Below are 17208 nucleotides of genomic sequence, written 5' to 3' on the forward strand. Positions count from 1 at the left end.
ATCCACTTCAGCCTGGCTGTTATACAATTTCTGGAATTTTATTTCAATTAATTCTTGCAAAGTCTGTGGTTTAGGTAATATTCACATTTTGCTGATGAGAAAAAAACCAACCTCTTTTTTTAAGACATTATTCTTCCTTCATTGCTGCATTTTCCTGCCAGCCCTAGAAAGGCTCTTTTTTTTCTTTTCTTTTTTTTTCTTTTTTTTTAACTGCAGCACTTTTATTTTCCTCACAATGACGTGTTGCTGGGGCCTAATGTTCTCACGTGATAGTAGAAAACCAAAATTTGTCATTTCTTCAAGAATCGCATACAAAAACCTTACATAAATTAAAAGGATGAAGATTTACATGTGGAAATGCAAACTGTTTTCCAACTCAAGGCAAAGGTGTTCTGGCAGGAACATCAATTAAAAAAGGAAAATGGGTCCCAACGCTCGGACCCTCCCAACCCCACCCCGTCGGATGGCAGGGCAGAATGGTAACAGTATCGGGGGCAGGGGGCAGGGGGCAGGGCCGTGCCAAACTCAAGAGCTCCTGGAAAGGGCAGCTCCCACAGGCCAGTGCCCCGCACACATGAGGCCCTGCGGGCTCCTGGGGCCACTGGGTTTCTCCTGCAGAAACGTTCTCCTCTCAGCTACCAAGTGGCCACGCTCACGCTCAACCAACCTATCCACTTCGGCCTATACAGGGGTTTAAATGGAAGGTATGTACAGGGCATCAAACACGTGAACAGGTAACTTGAATACAGGTCAACATCAGCAACCAGGCCTACAATCCAGGCTGAGCTCCCATACAGGCTTCAAGGACAATTTCTTTTCGAAGGCGCGTTCCAGTTTCGGGGCCGGCATGAGGTGTGCCTTTGCCAGGGCAAACGGAGACTCATCCACTCCTGCAGCAAATGCTACGCATCTATCTGCCCGCAGTCCGTTTAGAAGCATTTGCGGTGGACAATGGAGGGGCCCAACTCATTGTACTCCTGTTTGCTGATCCACATGTGCTGGAAGGTGGACAGCGAGGCCAGGATGGAGCCGCCCATCCACACCAAGTACTTGCGCTCCGGCGGGGCGATGATCTTGATCTTCATTGTGCTGGAGGCCAGGGCCGTGATCTCCTTCTGCATCCTGTCCGCGATGCCCAGGTACATGGTGGTTCCGCCAGACAGCACCGTGCTGGCGTAGAGGTCCGCAGGACTCCATGGGCTGGAAGAGCGCCTCTGGACACGGAACTGCTCGTTGCCGATGGTGATCACCTACCCGTCGGGCAGCTCGTAGCTCTTCTCCAGGGAGGAGGAGGACGCAGCCCGTGGCCATCTCCTGTCCAAGTCCAGGGCGACGTAGCACAGCTTCTCCCTGATGTCCCGCTCCGCCGTGGTGGTGAAGCTGTAGCCCCTCTCCGTGAGGCTCTTCATGAGGTAGTCGGTCAGGTCCGGGCCCGTTAGGTCCGGGACTGCCAGGTCCAGACGCAGGATGGCGTGGGGGAGGGCGTAGCCCACGTAGATGGGCACCATGTGCATGACCCGTCCCCAGAGTCCATGAGGATGCCTATGGCGCGGCCAGAGGTTTACAGGGACAGCACGGCCTGGATGGCCACGTACATGGTGGGAATGTTGAGGGTCTCGAACATGATCTGGGTCATCTTCTCACGGTTGGCCTTGGGGTTCAGGGGGCCTCAGTCAGCAGCTCGTTGTAGAAAGCGTGATGCCAGATCTTGTCTACGTCGTCCCAGTTGGTGACGATGCCCTGCTCGATGGGGTACTTGAGGGTCAGGATGCCACGCTTGCTCTGGGCCTCGTCGCCCATGTAGCTGTCCTTCTGCCCCATGCCCACCATGACGCCCTGGTGCCGGGGGCGCCTGACGATGGACGGGAACATGGCCCAGGGGCCATCATCCCCAGCAAAGCCGGCCTTATACATGCCGGAACCATTGTCAATGACGCCGCTGAGGTTATAGGGCTGCCCTGAAAGTTCTCTGCATGCCTCCGGTCTGCGGCAAACATGGCAGTGGACTCAGCGATGGAACTGCTATTTTTAGATACTTTTAAACACCCCAGCGCTGAGGTAAGACTTCGCTTCCTGATTCTGACTCTGCTTCTCGACTGTGGGACGCTTACAAAAAATTCTTAGGCATGCCTTGACTTTCCCTCCTGCCAGTGGCCTTAAATTCCCCATGTATACACTCCCTCCGCCCAGCTGGGTGTGGGCACCACTTCTGCGGGAGAGCATTGGTGGCCAAGACATTTCTCTGCGTTGTCTTAGGCTCCTGCGTCTTTGGTCGAGTTGGCTGCTCTGCTTGCCTTGCTCCCCTTCCCCCTTACCCCCATCAACTTTGGGCCTTGAAAATATCTTGGTTCTCAGGTTTAGCTCAGGTGGTATTTGGGAGGGTCTCAGACTGCCTGTGTTTGACAGCAGTTCCAGAGACCGAGCAGGTCAGATGGCTTCATTATTCCTAAATCCCTTCTCCCAGGTCCTTTTTCTAACGGGAGTTAGGTTGCCCAGGTGTGACACCCATTTGGTTTAGGATTCACCCATTAGGACATGACATATTTGCACGGACATATTTGAATGGCTTTTGCGTGGAGGATACCTGCGAGGAGAGGAATCAGCTGTGAAAGGAACCAATGGTGGATTTGGAACCCCCAGACAGGGAACCTCGCTCACTCCCTGCATGTCTTCCTCAGGGGCCGGCCTGGGCATGCAGGAGGCTTGGCTTCCTTAGTCGCCTGGCCATGAAGGAAGCCTAGCCTCCCGCCCTCTCTGCTGGTTCCGTGGCTCCGGCAGACGCTGCCATATTTGTGGCCATGGGTACCGCCATATTTGTTGTGGAGTGACTGTTAATTTGCATATTAACCTTTTATTAGATAGGATTTCTAAAACCTGAAAGCAAACAAGATGTCCTTCAATAGGTGGATGGGTAAACAATGGTACTCCCAGTAATGGAATTTTTTTTAGTGCTGAGAGAATAAACAAGTAATCTTTTCTGTCAAAGAACAATTTAGACAGCTGCCATTTTGGCTCACGTAACTTGGCAGCCACCATGTTGGCCACATGACTTGCAGCTCACCTGGGGGCCGCCATCTTGAAACAGCAAAGGCCAACCCCTCCCTTTGAATTAGCCAATCGCGAAAGACTGTGCACCTGAGCTCCAATCAAGAGTGAAGGACAAGGATGAGGCTGGGTCCCGGGCCCGGGTGAGGCCGCACGCCCCCGGGTCCGGGTGAGGCTGCGCGCCCCTGGGTCAGGGTGAGGCTGGATCCTGGGACCGGGTGAGGCCGCACGCACCTGGGTCCAGGTGAGGCCACGTGCCCCTGGGGCCCGGGTGATGCTGGGTCCCAGGTCTGGGTGAGGCTGCGCGCCCCTGGGACCGGGGGAGGCCGCGCGCCCCTGGGTCAGGGTGAGGCTGGAGCCCGGGTCCGGGTGAGGCCGCGCGCCCCTTGGTCCAGGTGAGGCTGGATCCCGGGACCGGGTGAGGCCGCGCGCACCTGGGTCCGGGTGAGGCCACGCGCCCCTGGGTCCGGGTGAGGCCACGCGCCCCTGAGTCCGGGTGAAGCCGTGCCCCTGGGTCCGGCCGAGACCAAACCAGAGGGAGTCGGACCTGCATTACCACCATTTGTCCACCACCCAGAGCTGAAAAGTCAGTGCCAACATGTACACATAAGGAACGGGTGGACATTGAAATTGAGTCTCAAAAGAACTGTTGGTCCAGAAAGAAACTCACTACAACTGATTCATTTTCCTGTCAGCATAACTATTATTGCTCGTCTCACATTCGGTTCTTATTTGCCTGTCAGCATAACTATTATTGCTCATCTCACATTCGGTTCTTATAAGTATATTTCTAGTAACACATGATCTCACTCATCTAGGGGAAATGATGAACAACATAGACTGATGAACAAGAACAGACCCAGAAACAAGGAGGCATCGATCGGACTGTCGGGCCTCAGAGGGAGGGTAGGGGAGGGTGGGAGTAGGGGGGAGAGATCAACCAAAGGACTTGTGTGCATGCATACAAGCCTAACCAATGGTTAAGGACAACAGGGGGGTGGGGGCATCCGTGGGGAGGGGTGTGGGATGGGAATGGGGGATGAGGACAAATATGTGACACCTTAATCAATAAAGAAATAAAAAACAAAAAAGAGTGAAGGACAGGTAACGTGTGTCAGGGATTATAAAGCCAAGAAGACCGCCTGCTCAGTGTGTGTGTGCTCCCAGGCCATGTGCTGTGCACCATCCTGCAGGAGTAAAGATATTTGCCTTGCTGCCTGGCTCCCGAGTATGTTTGTGTTCTACCAGGACACCTGAATTTGGGGGCTCGCCTTATTTCTTACAGTGCAAAAGAAATTAGCTATCAAACCATGAAATGCATATTACTATATGAAAGAAGCCAGTCTGAAAAGGCTACATACTGTATGATTTCAACTATATGACATTCTGGAAAAGGCAAAACTATAGAGACAATAAAAAGATCAGTGGTTTCCAGAAACTAGTGGGAGGGAGAGAGGAGTAGGTGAAACACAAAGGATTTTTTATGGCAATGGAACTATTCTGTGTGATACTATAAATGTGATAAATGTCATTATAAATGATATTATAAGTTAGAATGTACAACATCAAGAGAAAAACCTAATGTAATTTATGAACTTTGAATGATAATGATGTATCTGTGTAGATTCATCAATTACAACAAATGTACCACACTGGGGTAGGAGGGGGAATGTTGATATTATTGGAGTAGACTAGGCATGTGTAGGGGCAAGGGTACAGGGATATCTCTGTACCCTCATCTCAATGTTGTTGTGAATCTAAAATTCATTTAAAAAATATATTTAAATTGATAAATTTAAATAAGATAAATTTTATATTATGTGTATTTTATTACAATTAAAAATAAAATCAGTAGCCTTATAAAATTTAACTTCTTAAAATAAAGAATTCTGTACCAGTTTGCTACTTATATTCTTTGGTTTATTATCCCCAAAAATGTATAATAAAAATATAATGAAAGTATAGAGTTACAGATGTATTTATATCATTTATATGGAAAATTCAGTGTAGCCTTAAAATGTTACAACTCTGTTTCTACTAAATTTATTCCCAGACTCTGCATTGGAGACATGAACAAGCAGAGTATTTCTATGAAGAGAGAACATTTTCCCAATGGAAGAGGAGGGCTCAATTTCTGTTTACCAACCTAGTTATTTTGTCTGCCAGTCTGAGGGAACACACAGAATATAGTACAGCACTCAGCATTGAAAACCACTGAGAACATAAGGTGGAGGGAAATTTTAAGAAGCAGGCCCCATACTATATAAAAAAAAAATAATATGCAAATTGACCCTCACACCCTCACAAGATGGCTGTCTATGACCAGGCCAGCAGAGGGGTTAGTGAGGGACAACCAAACAACTGAACAAGTAGGCTGTGTAAGGTGACCAGGCCAGCAGGGCGGGGAGTAGTTGTGGGCGATCGGGCCAGCAGGGGAGGGCAGTTGGGGACAATCAAGCTGGCAGGGGAGCAGTTCGGCGTCAATCAGGCTGGCAGAGGAGTGGTTAGGGGGCGTTCAGGCTAGCAGGCAGAAGCGGTTAGGGGCAATCAGGCAGGCAAGAGGTTAGGAGCCAGCAGTCGTGGATTGTGAGAGGGATGTCCAACTGCCAGTTTAGATCCTGTGAGATCAGGCCTAAACTGGCAGTTGGACATCCCCTGAGGGGTCCCAGATTAGAGAGGGTGCAGGCCAGGCTGAGGGACAAACTCCGCCCCCCCGTGCACGAATTTCATGCACCGTGCCACTAGTGATTATATATGAGTGACTAGAAGCCCGATGCACAAAGATTCATGCTAGAATGGGCCTTCCTTTCCTTGGCTGCCTGCAACGCCTTTCTGCTCCGGAGCCGCTTCTTTCTGCTCTGGGCCCAACTTCCCACACTGCCCAGAGGCCCTGAGCAGCTGGGGCGGTGTGGAACGCCTGCGTTATCACCATGGAGATGATGCAAGCATCCCGCCCCACCCCCAGTCACTTGGTGCCTGAGTATGCAAATTAACCCGCCATCTTTGTTGGGTTAATTTGCATACTCACTCTTGGTTGGCTGGTGGGCGTCACAAAGGTACGGTCAATTTGCATCTTTCTCTTTTATTAGTGTAGATTATTTGCCCCGGCACTCTTCTTCACTCTCCCTGCTCAACCTCTCTTCCTTACAAATTCCCTTCCTTTTCTCCAGAATCTAGAGGGAAAGTTTCATGAATACAAAAACCAAGATTGAGGGAATGATTGTTACTCAAGGCCCCAGTGGCAACCACTGACAGTTCAGCCCTTCTCTAGAGAATTCAACAAGACAGCCAGTTGGAAGTAATGTTTTTGGTGGTTTGTTTTCCTTTTTTGCCCTCCTGGCCATAAAGAGAAAACCAAGGTAGTAAGTAGGGCTGTTTCCCTTTAATCAAAGATGGGCTAAACTATAAAGGAAGTCAAATGTCTCTTCAGAGGACTCATACATCACTAACCAGCACAATCTCTGCCATTAACACCTTCTTTGTGTTGGCCTCACTTTCAGAAGGGACCTCCTCATTACTCCATGTGCTCTGAATACAAACACACCAGGTTCTTAACCTTAGCTACCTCCCTTTCTCATCCCTCTGACATCAAAAGATTTTTCTGCACTCTCTCAGACTGATGACAAGCTAGCTGAACTGCCATACTGGTCTATACTAGGTTTTGATGGTTGGTTATGATTTATCTCCAGAATAATTTCTATTTGAGAATAACATTCAATGCTCAAACATAAAGTATTCTTAAATCTAAGGTGAACATCCCAGGCACTGTATTATATTTGCCAAATTAAAAGGACAGTCTTTTTAGTGCCTTTTAAGTCATGTCAAGTGATTAGCTGCCTGCTCTGCTAGCAAAGAGCTGTCTTTGTTCTCTAAACTTTGCTAATGCAGTTTTTCATACAATAGCTATTTACTAAGCCCATGCTAAGTATAGGGCACTGACATGGGTTCTTCAAGCATTTCTTTGGCAGCCCTACATGAAGCCTTTCACTAAAATGCCTATAAAGGCACAGAAAGAAGAAAGAAACTTGCCACCACACTGATAATTACGATGGAGGCCAGCCTAACTCTAGTGTTTGGGAAAACATAATATTGGATTAGCATTATGCAGAGAGAGCTGGATAGAGACATCTCAATGATAATCACATACCATTTCCCTGCTTCAGCCTTTGAAACAGATATCTGGAATAAAAGGGAGTGGGGGTTAATAATTAGTACATTGCTCTTAAACCATAGATGCCAACATAGAGTTTAGAGTTCAGTAAAGATTTTACACAAGTAATTATGATTTATGATAAAAATTGTTTTCCCATTCAATGTTGCCTTGTCTCCACATGGGTCTGCTCCTTCAGGCTTCTACAGAGTTCATATGTCTCTGGGTTTAAAATATAATTGAACAGGCTTTGATTTCCCAGTTTAATACTATGTTGCTTATTTAATCCTTAAAATTAAATAATAAATTCAACACATACTTGTCAAATTTGCATAGATAATTGTCTCACTTGTGCCGTGTCTTTTTCAGTAACAGTGTTTCATGGCTGACTCACATCGAGTTTAATGTATGCTAACACTCCCAGAGCCTACACATTTCTTTTCCAGCATTACCATTGAATATTCTACACCTATAACTGATTTTTATTGGTATCTTCCAGTCTTAGATTTTAAAAATAGTATCTGAAGTCTAGAGCATTTGCAGAATCAATACAATTCAAGTAAATTTGTTTTTTAAAGGAGAACACCTCAAAAGTGTGATGTAAGTAAAAAACAAAAGCTGACTATATTCTCAAGCAAAATTCCACATATAAAAAATAGTCTTTAACTGAACACACTGAAAACTAACAATTACCGAAGGTGACAGAAAACTGGCATGGAAATTACTTGAATTATTCCATTTGGAGAAAAGAAAACGGAAGACAGCCAAAACCGGTTTGGCTCAGTGGATAGAGCGTCGGCCTGCGGACTGAAAGGTCCCAGGTTTGATTCCGGTCAAGGGCATGTACCTTGGTTGCGGGCACATCCCCAGTAGGGGGTGTGCAAGAGGCAGCTGATCGATGATTCTCTCTCATCGATGTTTCTAACTCTCTATCCCTCTCTCTTCCTCTCTGTAAAAAATCAATAAAATATATTTAATATATATATATATATATATATATATATATATATATATATATATATATATGATGAAATCTCCTGGTTATGCGCAATAATAAATCAAAGCTCCTAGGATACTTTAAAAAAAAAAACAGACAATTACAGATTTAAAATAGAAGGGATTATTCTAAAATGTATACCAAACAGCAAATTTGTCCAAAAATTTATTCTTAATTATAGATTTAAAAAAAAATGAAATGTTATTTAATCACTGATCAATACAGGGAGAAGAATAGAAAATTTCTTGAATTTGAGGATGGTTTGTTTGTTTTGGGTCCTTGCTTTAACCAGTATTCTACTTCTCCAATTCAAATGTATCCACAAATAAACAGAATGCAAAGAAAAGGCACATGAAGGGAGGCCTAAAGTTAAAATGACATAAGAATAAAACAGAAACATATAACTGAGTAATTTAGGCATAGCCATGTTTAAAAGCAACAATTTTGTAAAAGATGATAAACCAGTATATTGGTACAAAGAACTAAATGTTCAATAGCTAACTTAAAAAAAAATAATATTATGGAAAACCTTCAGTTTTACAGCACTATGCCCTTTATTAAATACTAGAGGCCCGTTGCACAAAGAGATTCGTGCAATAGGCCTTCCTTCCCTTGGCTTCCAGCACCGGTTTTCCTCCGGCACCCGGGACCCAGGCCTTCGTTCTGGCCGGAGTCTGTATCTTCGTCTTCGCTGCAGACTCAGGCCGGAGTCTGCCATCTTGGACTTTGCTGCAGACTCCGGCATCTGCAGTGTTCATTTTTGCTACGCCAGAGTGCCGCTCCTGTAGATCCCTTCGCCCCCCCACCCTCCCTCTCATAGCAGGCGTCCTGCCCTGTCCAGCCACTCAGCACCTGGAGCAGCTGGGCGGTGCCATTTTTGTCCTTCTAATTTGCATATTACCTCCAGATTGGCTGGTGGGCATAGCGGAGTGATGGGCAATTTGCATGTTTCTCTTTTATTAGTGTAGATTATGTGCCATATCCCAGATGTAAGTCTGACCTACCTTTTTGCACAAGATAGCCCATGAAAATGCTAGAAAAGCTAAATGTCAGGATTATGCAGAGCCAAAATTAGCTGAGCATGGTAAAGTATGAAAATATATACCCCAAACTGATATCCTCTAATAGTGGGGAAAGAGAAGAATTATGTTTTATATCATGTATTTCCTTTTTAAACTTCTTTGTTTAAATTGGAACTTCTGACCAGATGTCAAATAATGCTGCTTTTCAGTTCAAGCAATTTCTGACTTAGAGAAACAACATTTACTAATGATTCACTAATTCCTTTCCCTGACTCCTATCTCTGCCCCTTCTCCCATCATTTGGACCCTCCCCACCCCCACCACCTACACACACACACATATACAAGTTCTAGAACTATTGCTAGGTGGGCTATTGTGACACATAAAAAAGGAGGAATACAGATAGGTGGATATCTTTAGAAAATCTGGATATTCAGAAAGGTGAATAAGGAAAAGTTGTGAACAGACCCTGAATCCAGATTCCTAAACAGAGCTTCTTGCTTAAATATTGTCCTGCAAGCCCCAAAGATTTCCTGGTTTGTTTAGGGTTTTTACATTTCAGTTATTATACGATAAAATTTTACCAAAAAGATTATCCTTTGGCTTACATATTTCTTTAAAATACAAAATATCTCTTGTGAGAGTAAAGTACTATCCACTATTCACACAATAGTAAATTTTAGTTTAATTTCATGTCCTCAAAACAGCCAGCCAGAAATAGGCTTGCTGAGAAGAGGTAAAAACAGATCATTTATAAGTATAAGGTGACAAGATGTTGAACTGTAGAGGAATTGGTACAGTAGAAAACATGTAAGTCTGGGAACTACAAAAGGGTTCCAGAAGTACCAATGGGTCATAAAGGAAGGTGGCAGACACCACAAATACCGTGGGATACTAAAAAAAAGCACCCAGTGAGAAAGTATAATCTCCTTTTGTTCCCTTCACATTCTTCTCTTCTTTCCTCTCCTGCCTTCTTTTTACTTCAAATACTAGAGCAGGTATTAGCATCACAATTGAGTTATTTGTAATGCCCTAAATTAACTTTGGTTGAAGGCTCCCTCCTCCATCTCCCCACCTGCAATGATGACCTCCAACCCCCTACCCCCAACCCCACCACACCCACCTCCTGTAGCCTAACACACAACCATTTGTCTACTGCCCAGGATAAGGCTTGAGAAACAGTTTATGGAAGTCTGCTGGATGGAAACACATTTTGTTAATGCTATTTCTATACACTGAATGTTTGTGTCCCCACAAATTCATATGTTGTAACCTTATCTCCCATGTGATAATATTTGTAGATGGGGCTTTGGAGAGGTGATTAGGTCATGAATAACATTATAAAAGGGACCCCATATTACTTCCCACATGTCCCCTGCCCCCTTGTCAGGTTATCCGAAGAAGAAGGCTATCTATGAACCAGGAGGCAGGCCAGCACTAGACACCAAATCTGCCAGCACCTTGATCTTGGACTTCCCAGCCTCCAGAACTGAGAGAAATAAATTTATGTTGTTTTAAGTCACACAGTTCATGGCATATTTTTCTAGTGTTAAAAAGTATTCTTTTCTTATTGTACAGTTTTTATTTTATTGTATTCATTGATTTTAGAGGGGTGTGGGAAGAGAAACATTGATGTGTTGTCTCACTTATTTATGCATTCATTGTTTGATACTTGTATTTGCCCTGATCAGAGATTGAACCTGCAACCTTAGCATATCAGGACAATGCTCTAACCAACTGAACTACCTGACGAGGGCTGCTTATTGTACAGTTTTTAATCCTGTAACTACTTTTATTCCCATTTGTTTCCTTTAACTGTGGTTGAACCTCAAGTTATATGCAACAAGTGGAAAGTCATTTTCAGCACTAAAATTCACTTGGTTAAAATTCATTTCCATCCCTGGTTCCCCTCATTTTCACACTGATAGTTTAATCTTGCTGATTCATAAGTAAGGTATAATTTTTATTCATTTTACTATTATGGGACCATCATTATTAATAATAAATATTTATGCTCCTTTATTTACAAGCTGAAATGTCCTCCAAAGTGAAGACAACCCTTTTCTGCAGCCTCATTTCTTACCTTCCAGTGACAACCCCAAGCAAACCACACCATAAGAGCTCCTGAAATGCCACAAAGTTAATTTGTTCCTTTCAATATTAATGATCAGGTTTATTGAGCGCTTACTATATGTTAGACAATTTCCTAAGCATTTTATTTCCATTTACTCAATTTATTATCCTAAGTTTATAAATGGGGAAACAAAGGCATGGAAAAGTTAAGTAACTTGTCCACAGTCATACAATTAATGAGAGGAAGAGCTGGGGTTTGGATTTGGACAATCTAATATCTTATATAAAAGTGATATAGAACCTAATGCCTGTATGTAAGACAGAATGAATTGAGAGAAGCTGATATTGGACAATTACGTGAAATGACACTTTACAAACAGTAAACAAGAGAAGTGCTGCAAATAGTTCATTGCTAGTAATTTAATATTGCAATAGGAGATAAACTTGGAGAGAAAAAAATTAGGAGAAATGTAAGGAATTGCTGAAATAGAACTATGAATTAGAAATATGAAGTTGCTTTCTAAAAAGCTTCAGAAAGGCCCAGCTGGTGTGGCTTACTGGTTAAGTATCAACCTATGAACCAGAAGGTCATGGTTGGATGCTGTGGTTGGGGCACATGCCTGGGTTTCGGGCTCAATCCCCAGTGGAGGGCATGCTGGAGGCAGCTGATCAATGATTCTTTCTTGTCATTGATGTTCTATCTCTCCTCCTTTCCTCTCTGAAATCAATAAAAATATATTTCAAGAAAGAAAGCTTCAGAAAGTTTCCAAACAACCTGGATTCCCAAGCATCCTATCTAATAAAAGAGTAATATACAGATTGATCATCACTGCAACACACAATATAGCTGCCCCTATGTGGTCAAAGATCCTGCCCCCATGTGGACACAAGATGGCCACTACAAGATGGCCAGCAGGAGAGGGCAGTTGGGAGGCACCCGGCCTGCAAGGGAGAGCAGTTGAGAGGGACCACACTTGCAAGGGAGGGCAGTTGGAGGTGATCAACCCTGCAGGAGAGGGCAGTTAGGGGTGACCAGGCTGGCAGAGGAGGGAAGTTGGGGGCAAACAGGCTGGCAGGGGAGCAGTTAAGCATCAACCAGGCTGGCAGCGGAGTGGTTAGGGGGTGATTGGGCTGGCAGGCAGAAGCAGTTAGGGGCAATCAGGAAGGCAGGCAGGCAAGCAGTTGGGAGCCAGCAGTCCTGGATTGTGAGAGGGATATCCGACTGCCCATTTAGGCCGGATCCCACCAGGATCGGGCCTAAACGGACAGTCGGACATCCCTCCAGGAGTCCCAGATTGGAGAGGGTGCAGGCTGGGCTGAGGGACAACCCCCGCCGTGCACGAATTTCGTGCACTGGGCTTCTAGTTGCTTAATAATAATCTTGGATGTAATAATACTACTACTTTAGCAAAGGTAGGATAGTCTTTACAGTTTCAAGCTTTCTCACTTTCCCCAAAGATTTCTGAGACGATAAAACCAAAATACATGGGGAGATTACAAAGTTTAAATAATCTTATGATGTTCTTTTGATTATTGTAGGGAATGGGCCTCTGTGGTCCATCTCCAGCATGGTCGGCTTTGGATGGAAACGGATGCTGAATTTCACCAGGGCAAAGAGAAGGTAGGAAGGAGGGAAGAGGATGTAAGAGCAAAGAACTGCGGGCGTGGGCCAGCATCTCGGTGGAAACCCCCGAGGCACCTGCCTCAGCTAGACATGGGGAGGTGGAGGCAACTAGAAAAGGCCTCAGCCCAATTTTTTCAATGGCCCAATGGGAGACAGCAAGACGTAGGTGACGTATGAGGAAACAGGTGACCCCATCATACTCAGCCCATGAGGAACTGGAGGAGGGACTGTGTTCACTGCCCCAGGTGTGCTGTACCTCTGTTCTCGAGAACATATTAAATGTCTCGTTTTTGCCATACTTCTGTCTCCAACCCGTTATTTGAATTAGGACAGGTGAGCATTTCTCAAATTATGTTTCCTGATCTGTGGTGGTTGATTTCTGAGTGGTAATTGGAAGAAGCATTGGGCTCTTGCTCTCTAAGACTTATTGTTGAATGTGATTCCTTAATCTTTTCCTGTGTACTTGATCTTCAGCCCATGTCTCTTGCCTCAGGGGGAGAGACAATGGCAACCCTTCATTCAAGAAGGACCCTCATGCAGACCACTCATGAAGACCCAATTGAGTGGAGAGCAAGTATCAGATTTTCTTTACAATAGGTGACAACCCCCATCTCTCAGGAAAGAGTTGTCTTTGGAGCATTTCCTTATGAGTCCTATTGCCATTTGATCACCACCAGTTTGAAACATATTAGATGCAATTGTAACATTTGTTGTTAATTTTTTTAAATAATGAAAATAACTGGATTTAGTCACATTCAAATAATTTAAACTAGGTTTTCAAAGTTCAAATTGACTTGAATTAAATGATGTTTTGGGGGTTTAAATGATATTATAAGTGCAGTATTATAATAGAATGGATTTTATTAAAAATATCTCAATAAAGATAAAAAATAATAAAAACATCTAAACATCAAATAGTCTTCTCTTTAGTTTAATCTTATATTATATTGGTGTTTTAACTGTATATAATTCCATTATATTTCTGAGTTATTAATCAACTTTTCCATTCTCTTTATTTAAGTTTGTTGCATCTTTTAACCTAAAATATTTTTAAAATATATTTTAGAATTTAAATTATTCCATTCCTCACCTTTTCACAATTCTTTTTTTTAAATATATTTTTATTGATTTCAGAGAGGAAGGGAGAGTAAGAGAGAAATAGAAAGATCAATGATAAGAGATTATCATTGATCAGCTGCCTCCTGCATGCCCCCTACTGAGGATCGAGCCTGCAACCCGGGCATGTGCCCTAACTGGGAATCAAACCATGACTTCCTGGCTCATAGGTTGACACTCAGTCACGGAGCAACACTGACCAGGTGAACTTTTCCCAATTCTTCTAATCTGTGTTTAGAGTTAGGGAATCTTAACAAATGTTTCACACCTAGAATGGGTAGCATGGCCCTTACTTACAAAAGGTCTTTACTTTACAAAGGGTAATTGACAAGATAATTTTATTTATGAGAACCCAGGGCCCAGAGTACTAAATTAGTAAATTTGCATTTTCTGCAGTTCATTACTGAGTTTAGGGAAAGCAGATAAAACTTTTCTCTAAAATAATTTGAAGAAATGAGTAATAATAGTATGGGTTCATTCTATCCTGTGGTTCATAATTTTATTTTGAGTCAAATATTTTTAATTTGAATCAGTATGATTATAAGAAAGACAAATGTAATCAGTACTATACTGAGGGTATGGAAGGAAGAGGAGGTTGCCAAGGTGCAAAAGCAACTACTGTAAAGTATGGCTCTGAGATGCTTTATGATACCACTGGGTACATGAGGGCACACACAGATCAGCATACACAAAGGAAGGAGTGATGTATGTGCAACAGTCCATTGGCTATTGCGTTGGAGGCAGCCAATAATGGTGTATAGGGAATAAACAGAAGTACATAAAAAGAGATGACTGTGCCATGTGTACTGAGACAGAAACCTGTGACATTCTCCCTTCTCATTGGTAATTTCTATGGAGACAGCTTTTAAAAGCCCAAGGAGTGGGAAATCAGATTCTTGTTTACACACACACACACACACACACACACACACACACACACATCTTAAAAAGGTGAATATCAGTATGAAAAATATTTTAAGGTCCATTTCATAAGCTGTTTTCAGAACTATTACTAGCATTTAACAAGAAAAAAACCTGACACAGAAAATATTGGCATCTATACTAATAAAAGTCTAGGTGGCCCTTGCACCCTCACGTCATCACAAGATGGCCAACCCCACATTGTCCCAAGGTGGTTGCCCCCACATCATCCTAAGGTGGCTGCCCCAATGTCATCACAAGATGGCCGCCACAAGATGGCCACCACAAGATGGCCATCACAAGATGGCCTGCAGGGGAGGGCAGTTGTGGGCCATTGGGCCAGCAGGGAAGGGCAGTTGGGGGCCATCGGGCCAGCAGGGGAGGGCAGTTGAAGGCCATCGGGCCAGCAGGGGAGGGCAGTTGGGTGCAACCGGGCCAGCAGGGGAGCGGTTAGGGGTCAATCAGGCTGACAGGCAGAAGTGGTTAGGGGCAATCAGGCAGGCAGGCAGGTGAGTGGTTAAGAGCCAGCAGTCCCAGATTGTGAGGGGAATATCCGACTGCCGGTCAGACGTCCCCCAAGGGGTCCCAGATTGGAAAGGGTGCAGGCTGGGCTGAGGGACAACCCCCCCAGGCACAAATTTCATGCACCAGGCCTCTAGTTATTTGATAATGCTCTAGGATCTCTTTTCCTACCTTAGTATTCATTTCAAAAAGTTATACAGCCTATCCAATTGTATCTCCAGGTTGTATGCCAGACTCCAACACAACTGGATCCCATTAACAGGTCAACCTTTCAAGTAATGAATATGACCCCTGCTTTAAGGAAGTGCTTAAAGATCTTGAAACCCTGATATTTGTCAAATAGATATATTTCAGGTTATATTAGCTCTTTATACATTGGGTAAGTGTTTTTCAGTAATGCATTATTAACAAGGTTCCTCAGTGCCTCACTACTAGTATGTAAAAAAAAAAACCAGTTGAATTCTAACTTGCCAGTCATGAGGTATAAAGGAAAATGTTCTTCTTAAATTATCCTCTTCTGATTTTTTTCACATTATAGTTTGCCCTGGCTCAATTACCAGTATGACCATCATCACTTGACTCTTCTTCAATTTTTCATTTACCCGAATCTAAACTACCTAAAGCTTGGGTTTATCCTGGTTCCAAAAAAAACCAAAACAAAACAAAACATAGAAATACTTGGTCTAAGGCAGTGGTCGGCAAACTGTGGCTCGCAAACCACATGCGGTTCTTTGGCCCTTTAGTTTTTAGCAAAGGCCAGCTTAGGAGTACCCTAATTAAGTTAATAACAATGTACCTATGGTTTAAGTTTAAAAAATTTGGCTCTCAAAAGAAATTTCAATCATTGTACTGTTGATATTTGGCTCTGTTGATGAATGAGTTTGCCGACCACTGGTCTAAGGGAAATGTATATCACAGGAAAAAATATAAAAATGATACTTTTTGAGAATATAGAAATGAATCATTACTACTTATTTACTTAGAGAGGTACCCAGCAAATTAAAAAGTTGAATAGCTTATTATGTGGAAAAAAAAAAGTAAAGGACTTTTCTTCCCTTTATATGATGAATTTCTTAAATAATAAAGTGGAATAGAGCATTGCTTGCGCTTTCTTAATACTATATATTGAAGTAGAATTGCCCCTGTTGCTGAATTCTTTAGGAGGTCTGAAACAGGTGTTATAAAGTGTGCACTTCTAAAATTTTACTTTTCAATTACAGTTGACATTCAATATTATTTTGTATTAGTCTCAAGTGTACGAGTTTCAAGGGATTAAGCAATCATATATTTTTAAAAAGTTATTCCCCTGATGTTTCAAATAACCACCTGGCACCATCCTATATAATAAATAGGTAATATGCAAATTGACCATCACACCCTCGCACAAGATGGCTGACCCCATGTGGTCACAAGATGGCCACCTTAAGGTGGCTGTCAAGAGAGGGCAGTTGTGAGAAATCAGGCCTGCAGGGGAGGGCAGTTGGGGGTGACCAGGCCAGCAGGGGAGGGAAGTTGGGGGCAACCAGACCTGCATGGGAGGGATGGCAGTTGGAGGGGGGAACAGGCCTGCAGGAGAGGGCAGTTGGGGGGGGGGGGGGGGGAACAGGCCAGCAGGGGAGGGCAGATGAGGGCAACCAGGCCGGCAGGGGAGGGAAGTTGGGGGCAACCAGGCCTGCAGAAGAGGGCAGTTGGGGGTGACCAGGCCTGCAGGGGAGGGCAGTTGGAAGGGTCAGGCCTG

At 43.9% G+C, this 17208-nt stretch overlaps 1 pseudogene across 1 annotated transcript; it reads right to left on the bottom strand.

Annotated features, from left to right (window-relative positions):
• Positions 1-929: 929 nt before the first annotated feature.
• LOC307108452 (actin, cytoplasmic 2-like) lies at positions 930-1929 on the bottom strand (annotated as a pseudogene). The gene has a single exon. The product of its transcript is annotated as an actin, cytoplasmic 2-like (transcript).
• Between the last annotated feature and the right edge of the window lie 15279 nt (positions 1930-17208).

The sequence above is a fragment of the Cnephaeus nilssonii genome (assembly GCF_951640355.1).
Source record: "Cnephaeus nilssonii genome assembly, chromosome: 12".
Classification (NCBI taxonomy): Eukaryota; Metazoa; Chordata; class Mammalia; order Chiroptera; family Vespertilionidae; genus Cnephaeus; species Cnephaeus nilssonii.